Raw genomic sequence first — 9,362 nt, 5'->3', positions numbered from 1 at the left:
AATCCCAACTGTCAAAAATTCTGTACGTTCCCATCATGGCTGCGCATACTTATGTTACGCACCATGATTGGCTGCTTTTTGTCCCGTCTTCCAAAGGCGACCTACAACGCCCTGAAACATTTAAGTAGGCCGTAGCTAGTCTGCCTGGCAACAACCTTGTTTAATTTGTAGAAGCAAAAAATAAAGCGTGCTTTAAAAAGACAAACACCTCAAACAAGGCAGAAAAAAACCGTCACCGAAAAGGGTCCCCCATCAAGAAACTCCAGACAATGAACAATAAAACCTTTGATCCTGGTGTAATGTTACAGACTGTAGTGGCGGCAGGCAACAACAACAATGTCACTGTCAGACACCATAAGTTTAACAGAGTGGCTGAAAGTCCTCCCCCTCAACTATACTACAGACAGTCAACAACCGCTTGTCCCAAGCGGGGTCGCGGCGAACCGGAGCCTAACCTGGCAGCACAGCGTGTAAGGCTGGAGGGGGAGAGGACACACCCGGGATGGAACGCCAGTCCATCACAGGGCACCCCAAGCAGGACTCAAACCCCAGACCCACCAGAGAGCAGGCCCGGGATAAACCCACTGAGCCACCGCACCCCCTCGACTATAATACTGAATGACAAATTAAAAAGAGTGGTATTTTGCAAATATACTGCAAACAAGCTGGGAAAGACTTGGAAGGTTCTCTGGTGTCACCTGTCGGGTTCAGTGAAAATATTAAACGGAAAATATGTAAGTCACCCCATACAGGACTTGAACCCAACAGCACGCAGCAGACCTCGAAACATAATACAATAATAATATAATTCTAATATTTATATATTATATAGGGGGGCGCAGTGGGTTTGGCCAGGTCCCACTCTTTGGCGGCTCTGGGGTTTGAGTCCTGCCTGAGGTGCCTTGTGGTGGACTGTCGTCTCCTCCTGGGTGCATCCCCTCCCCCTCTAGCCTTGCGCCCTGTTGTTGGGTTAGACTCCGGCTCGCCACGACTCTACTCGGGGCAAGCGGTTTCTGACAATGTGTGCATGTGATATATAATTATATTTCATATAATTGTGAAATACAGTTGTAATGCTATTCTGTATTTATGTTATTATTCTATATTAGTAATGTTTTAACACAAATAATGTGTGGAATGATTGAAAAAGTGCAGCCCTATTATATAACGCAGCATTAATAAATTATAATATTTTTAGATACTCTCACGGTTAACATAATGCAATATAAGAGCGTTTGTCACTTAGAGCGAGGCTGTTGGAAGAGAACGCCGTCGTAAGTCAAGGAGCTTCTGCAAACCTGAAAATTCAGAAGCGATGAGGGGGGTGTGGTGCAGTGACAGTGACAGTGGCAGTGGCAGTGGCAGCTCTCAGTGCCCCATTGGTGGCACCTGGGGAATCCTTAGTGATACCTCCATTTATCCAGTAGAGGGCGCTAAGTGCCTGCAGGCTCTCTGACTTCTGCAGTCACAGGGGGCCCATAACAATCCAGCACAACATAGACAAACCCACAACCTGCAGTGACAATGGATAAATGTCACATGGAGTTGATTAATTTGTCTAATGTCTAATAATCAGGCATCTTTATCCAAAGCAATGGATGTAATCTGTGTATATTTCACTTGTGATACAGGGTGCTACGATGTTGCTACGATGGCAAGGCCCCTCTGAAGACTTAGTCAGGTGCTCAGTATCCTTATGACTGTGCTGCCTGCCAGTTTAGTTATTACTTAAAACATTAGAAAACCGTCCATATTCACTGGCGCATGACTACCTTGACAGGTGATTAACACCCAGTTTCGAACCTCTGAGGCTACGCTTCCGTGACAAGAGATATTCTTTGCTCTCTTATACCCTTGGGGTCAGGTTATTAATGCTTAATTTAATTTTAATCAATAATCCAAGTCCATTTCATTTAGCTTATGATTTTTTTTTTGTAACAGTAAGATATAATTAGCATCATACTGAAAGGTCAGACTCATTTCCTCACTATTATCGTTCCTGTGTAACGACTCACGTGGGATAAATGAAAAGTATGAGTTAATTATGGCTGAAATAGGGCTTCCACTTTAGGACATAAGACCCAGCTCGTTTGCAAATTAAATATGCTATGGAATATTTTGCATTTTAATTCTTTGCTCTTTTTTTCCTCCTTTAGATTTAAGTTGGTTGATCTGACTGTATTTATTCTTACATAAATAACAGTAATTACTGTTACCCTTAACTAACGATGGATTTTTGCTTTCAAACAGACCTTCGGAAGTTCTCGAAGTTCTTTTCCTTCCCGTCTCTTGATGTCCCCATTTCTTCTTAATTATTCCGTCTTAGTAATACCATTCGTACATGTCAGTCACTTGTCACCTGCTGGTTAAATGCGGAGAAAAATAGCGTGTTGCATAAGAGAGGCTGATCACTTTAAGTTCAGCTTGCATGCATCATCCTTATTATGTTCTTGATTTAATTTGACATTCTTGAGAAGTAAGTGTTTCCCTGCAGCTTGTTTTGAAGGATGCCTCCTTCCAAGTCACTGGGCTTTTCTTGTGGCTGAATGATGACATTGCAGATGAAATATGCATGTGGCAAGATGTTAGTGCCATCCACAGCGTAAAGCAAAGTGAGGCATGAGGAAAGACTTTGGAGGCAAAGGGAATTAACAAAAGTCACGCAGTCAACAGGCCTGGGGTTTCTCTCCTTTTTAAAGAACATGGAGCAGTATAGGAAAATTACTACTTAATTACTTTTTATGCTCTTATAATGTAAATTTTGTTGTTGCACTCTTGGTTGTTGTTTGATACTGTTTTTATGTATATATTCAGTTTTTTTTTTTTGCTGCTTCTGTTCTCAAGGTATAATTCCAATTTTGCAAATTTTGCTAAATTTGAGTATAGATTACATCTCATTCAACTATAATTCTCATAATGCTTATGATGTCAGCAATGATAACTGTATGGCGGGAGGTAATCACTGGGGTGTGCCACCACTTCTTTTGAAATGATCCTTCAGTCTCTCGACTCTCTGTGAAGAGGTTTTCTCTTGCACAGAAATGTTTATTTTAAAAGGCAAACCCTGCGTTCCCTTTTCACCTCTTGTCGTGAAAGGATACGTAAACAAACTGCTGATGTCCCTAAAGATGGGGAACTTGGTAAAAGAACACAGTGTTGACACATGTTATTCATTTTATATGGTCTCCTTACTTAGTACAAGGCTAAAAGGATATGTTATGGGTCTCAACTGCTCTTATCGTCCTCTTCCCATCTTCAGCTTCTTCTTCTTCTTCTTCTTGTTCTTCTTCTTCTTCTCTTCCATCTGCTCTTCTTCTTTCCATCTCTGTTATTTTTCTTTTCTCCATCAACTTTGTTGCTAAGGTGTGTTTTTGTTCTCCCTGTCTCCGAGGACATGGTATGGTCTTGCAGGAGTTACGGTGGATTCCACAATACAGTAGTGAATTGCACCCCATGTCATACTTAATCACTTTATGTTCTCACAGTATTAAATCTGAAAGTAAAATTCTAAAATTTCCCATTTTATCTTTGTTTTAGTATAGCTAGGCTGCTTATTTCTTAGAAACCTGCAAGTGTGACACAGTAAAATCCCAAAGAGGCATTTGCGTTACCTTTACATTTGTTTGTTTGCTGGACGCTTTCTCTAAAGCCACACACACACACACACACCATCTGAAACCGCTTCTCCCATACAGGGTCACGGGGAGCCAGAGCCTAACCCGGCAACACAGGGAGCAAAGCTGGAGGGGGAGGGGACACACCCTGGACAGGATGCCGGTCCGTCACAAAGCACCCCAAGCGGGACTCGAACCCCCGACCCGTCGGAGAGCAGGACCCAGCCAAACCCATTGCACCACCACACCCCCTTCTCTGAGAGGAATAAAATACAATTATATGGATCAGAACTGTACAGTACTGCATAAATATAAAATTAATCTATGATCATTCAAAAGTAATGTGCTGTTGTCATACCATCTCAAGTGTTATGGAAGAATTTATGTCTTTTTTTGCCTTTTGTTACATTTTTGTTGCACCTTCACATCTATGACCAAATGCTAATTTGTTAATTCATGAGAATAGAACTTATGATTATTCAAAGTGTATGGATGTTATAACTGTCACAGGTATGACTGCTTAGTGTTTATAATATATGTTTATATTTATTTATAGAAATTTCCGTTATAGTAAAAAGGTAGTTGGATTGGAAGATGGATCAAACATTACTCTTATGGTGATATTTATTTTCATAATTTACCATCAATATTGAATTGCAGGCTATATATTTAGCTTGTGATGAACCAAAACGTTCAGGCTTTGACAGGGATCATCAGTTAAATGAATTAATGGTGCTGTGCATATGTGTCACATGAATGACACGACAGAGTGGGGCATTTCAGTGGAGCGAGAAGCTCAATGGAGGGTGTAGTTTTAGTGAATAAACAAATTCAGGTAGCAAGGCCAGTGTATAGGAAAGACATTTCTGCTCTCTGCAGTACTTGAGGGAGGGAGGTATAAATAGTTTATCAGCGGGAGCATGAGAAGAGGTGAGGAGAGGAGTGGTTAGAGACAGGGGTAGATAGAGGTAGGAATTAAATAAAGATCCAAGGATTAATGTGAACTGACATTCTGAAATCTTTCCTCAGTGCAGGAGCGATGAGGCTGCGTTAAATAGCCGCTGTGCAGCGCGCTGTGTTAGTAATTCAAGGGAAGGGGGGGAGGCAAGGGCCCTTATGGAGACAGCTCTCTGCAGGCCTGGAGTGGGAGGACAGGGTCTTGGGCTTAACCAGAGCCTTTTGGGAGAGGGATGTCTGGGATTTGGGTGTGTGGGGTGTTTAATGCTGTGTGTAAATGGTGGTCAGTTACCCAGCTCCCATGTGTCCCAGCGATGATGCAGAACAGGACATCTGGAGATCTACAGCATTCTCTGTGGTTCGAAAGATCCCTGTACCTGCTGCGTCCGCCCAGAAAGGCCGCATTCTCATGCAAAAACCCATGCATACGGACTCTGATGCAAACGTTAAAAACACATTTAATGCACATATAGAACGGAGACGACTAAAGTACTAAGGAAATATCTAAAAGTGCAGCCAAATGAGCCCTCCTCCCAGTTGTCATGGAAACTTCTAGAGCGAAACTCCGCTACCATGTTGAAAAAGATATCCCTCCTCTGTTTCGTTCACTTTCCTATGTTGTGAACTGTCCCACGGGACGCCGCCGTGGATTTAATTACAGTAGAATGTGATGTTGAGAAGCCAGATTTAACCATTGCCTCGCTGAAGTGTCATATGTAGAAAAAGAGTACGGCGTAAAACGTTGAAAATGTCTTAACATTAACGCACTGCAGGCATTGTGGTATTTCACAATTGCGATTTTGTATGCCAATGCAAAGGAGTAGAAAAACTGGAGTTAAATGAGGTTAAAATGAGATCATGATGCAAGTAAATGGCCAGGGAAATTCGACTGACCCATTCCTCGTCTATAGGGTTAGATTTGCATAAAATGCAAATAGTGAAAAGGCTGGAAGGCTCTGGAATGGCTCGGTGGCTTTTCAGGCTTCTCAGAGTAATTGAAGTGACTAAGCAAATTATGTGCCTCGAGATGGTGATGTTGTTGTATTTGATGCAACATCTTCAGTGCGAGTGTCTGTCCGCTGGAGGGGCAGTATGGTGGAGTCTGCACTTGCTTAATCTTGCTCCATCTGCCATACAAAACAAGGCCATGTGGAGGGACAGATCCTGCTCAGCGATGAGGTTTGGGCACATGTGTAATTCACTGCAACACCAATTAAAGATGACATTAATAAAAGTGGAAGATTCTCCCATAAACAGAAGGGCTCTCGTCATCCACTCATAAACAGGAAAGTCTTTAAGACCTGAACAGTTGGGTTTCCTGACTTTTTTTGCGTGAGAATGTTGGTGTTCCAGTCATTGCTTAAAAAGATGGAAGCAATTCATACATTCATTTATTTACTTGGCAGAGACATTTATTATTTCTTATAGAAAAGAACACCCAGAGCTGAAATGGATCACCACCTTCGTTCATTAATAAGACCTGATCTGTATGTAATTCTAACAGTGATGTGTTGGACTGCACTTAGTCTTGTTTTTACCTTACAAAAACATCCCGGAGGTCCTGCTGACAAAAGCTTAAATATTAATGATATGTTTGTAAAGTGTCTTGTTGGATACTATTAATGTACTATGGGTTTTGGTTTGTCTGTTTGTATATTTCCTTGATTTTCATTATTTGTCCAATTCTCTTATTTTTCAGTTCGTCTTTCCTGTGCTAATCTCCATATCTGAGACTTCTTTCTAATCCCCATGGATACTATTTGCTCTCACATTGGAATTAAGACTTGGACACCCAGACGTTTGTAATTCATGAAAGTGTTAATCTGTCCTCCTTTCTTAATCGGTTTTTATTTGTGTGTGACTAAACTTTAGAACAAAGATCAGAGATATAAGAAGACGAAGGAGTCCTATTCCTAGCCATTGTAAACTTTAGGCCACTCAAAATTTATTTACTTCCTGGACACAGGATCGCCGTTAATGTTTTACTGGATATTGAATAAAAACTCTTTTCTGAAACTGTTCTGGAAATGTCATAAAAATATTTTGCCATTTTGGTTCGATGAAGCAAACCAGATATCTAGATTGGCAATAACTGTGCGATAACTTGCAGTATAAATTCAGTATAATATTTTAGACTGTGTGACCCTCAAGGGATGACACGTTTGGGAAAATGGCTGGGAACTGATGTTAACAAGATTGTTTTACACATTTACTTGAGTGGTCTGTCTTTTGTTTGTAAAGCACACACATACACACACATTGTCAAAAACCTCTTGTCCCAAGTGGGGTTGCGGCAACCCAGAGCTCAACCAGGCAACGCAGGGCACAGGGCTGGGGGGAGGGGACACACCCAGGACAGGATGCCAGTCCATTGCAAGGCACCGCAAGCGGGACTTGAACCCCAGACCGACCAGAGGGCAGGATCCCGCCAAACCCGCTGCCCCACCATGTTCCCCCATCTTTAATATAAATATCTCTGTAGCCAGTGGATTAGTAATAAACATAATGAGAGAAATCCAGTCTAAATGGGCAGTAACAGTAAGTGTAATGGTAAGTATCACTGCCTTCTAGTCGAAGGACCTGGGTTTGAATCCCTGCTCCTGCTGTTGTACCCCTGTTGTACCTGAAATTGCTCCATTAGAAATTGTAGATTAATATCATGAAAACCTAACGTTGTATATTGCACTAGAGAAAGGCATCAGCTAAATAAATAATGATATTGAACTATATTGATGCATAGGAGCTCTATGCTGCTGTAGGAGAGGAGCGTGGAAAAGGACCTGTATGCTTACATGGCTAAAAAGCTTTCCTGTGGGACTTGTTTTTCCCTCTGATCTTCATGTTTACATAGTAGTTCAATTTCAATTTGAAGTTTTTCACCTTGATTCTTATAGCATCAAAGCTATACATAGTGAAATTACTGGATGTAATGTTAATCATTATGAAATTATTTTAAGGTGTTAGAATATGGGATTTGTTTTCTGGAAGGCTGCTTGCTGTAGTCTCATATTAATTTTAAATTAGCTATATTGAATCTTGGTAAAGTTGTGCAATTCTGCAATGTTTAGAAGGATAAAATCCACACTGAGTCTTTGTCTTAAGACCTTGTTCCACACAGGGACCCCATGTTTGTCTCAGCCCACCACCCGTGTGTCATTGTTTGTGTCAGTGCCGTCTGTGGCCATTTGCCCAAAGCACTGGAGGTTGGCTCGGATCCTCCCGTTCGCACATCTCTTTTTGTTATTTGTTTTGTTTGTTTTATTCTAGGCTTTGAAGCACTTTGCATCATTTCCTGAGCTTAGAGGGATGCAGGCTCAGATTCCCAAGTTGCTCTTACCAGAGATACAAGATCTAAATTTGGAAGCCATAACTGGTTGATCTGAAGATTAACAAAAACTGGTGCTACAGCAACTGAAGTAAAGCGATTCTTTCTCTGCATGTTTTTAAACAAAAAGCATGGAAAAACGAGGGATAGGAGGCTCTTTGCAAGACATTTATACGTGTCTATATCATGCTTTTGAATAGCATCTCATCTTTTTCCAGGATTCATTACTAAAACAGGTATAAATAAGCATTTATCTGTGATCGAAAAACTTCTCTGCACCAAAACTGCTTTTCAATTAAAGATTTACAGAAAATGCTGATGATTAATTGATAGTAACATTCACAGGCTCAACTTTATGAAAAGGGACATTGCCTAATAAATTATTAAGTCGGAATCTAAAAGCATCCGCACAAAATTAAAGGAGTCGAGGTACCTTAAAAGTCAAAATATAAGTATACTTCGGTAAAGCCGGATTTTTTAAACCGCGATAAAATTCTTGTTTAATTATTTAAAAACGGTTTAACATAAATGTTTTTCTCTTTGGATTTTTGCTGACATAATGGTGAACCACGTCCGTGTCCTCCGCTTTGTTAAACCCCACAAGAGGGGGTCGCGGAAACTTGGCTCAGATGTGTGCACGCTGAATGATCAGCAGCACGTTGCTGCAAATCTTTGCCCTGAAGTCTATAATACCAAAAGTGTCCTTCTAAGACTGTCATGTTACATTTATACATTTCAAATAATGCTATATATTAACATATACCGGTTGCCTTCCCATTAAATCAGACCACGGACAAAGGCGGAACTGAAAGCCGTACTTTTTAATAACATAATGCAAATAATTAAGATTATAAATAGGGTTAGGTAAATGATGTCAAAGTCAGATTTGATTCATGTTCACCACTCGTGGTTTTGCTGTTAAGGGAGGGTAATGGAGTGGTTTACCTTTGCCTTCATGTATGCAGGTCTTTAGATTGCACACATGAGGAGAACACGTAAACTGCACACACCCTGCGCTGGGTTCAAACCTGCACTCGGATGCACATCTGTTAGGCACCAGTATACTGCTGCAAAACTGTGCTGCTGGAGGGTTAGAAATAACAGCAACGAAAATATTAATGGAGGGATGCAGTGTTGTTGACCACATGTGTAATGAGTCGACTTGTTAACCAGACAAATAGCCTGTACAGACTGTTCCCATTAAAACACGGTATGGAAAATTACAAATTTGAGATGATTCTTTTTTACCGTGATGAGAACAGGTTAGGACTAATTTAAGTTATACTGTCTGCATCATAAGGCTTTCAGACAACCTGGGCTTACATTTTTTTTTCATGGAAAACTGTAAGAATTTCATTATCTCAGTAGGTGCCAGATCTAAAAGTAGCTTTTTAGGAAGAGCTGATGCCTCACGGATCCTGAGCTTTCGTTTCAGGTCTTGAGTTCAAGTCTGGCTGTCACTGTGG

Source organism: Scleropages formosus, chromosome 7 (assembly GCF_900964775.1).
Source record: "Scleropages formosus chromosome 7, fSclFor1.1, whole genome shotgun sequence".
NCBI classification, from domain to species: Eukaryota; Metazoa; Chordata; class Actinopteri; order Osteoglossiformes; family Osteoglossidae; genus Scleropages; species Scleropages formosus.
This window is presented reverse-complemented; position numbering follows the sequence as displayed.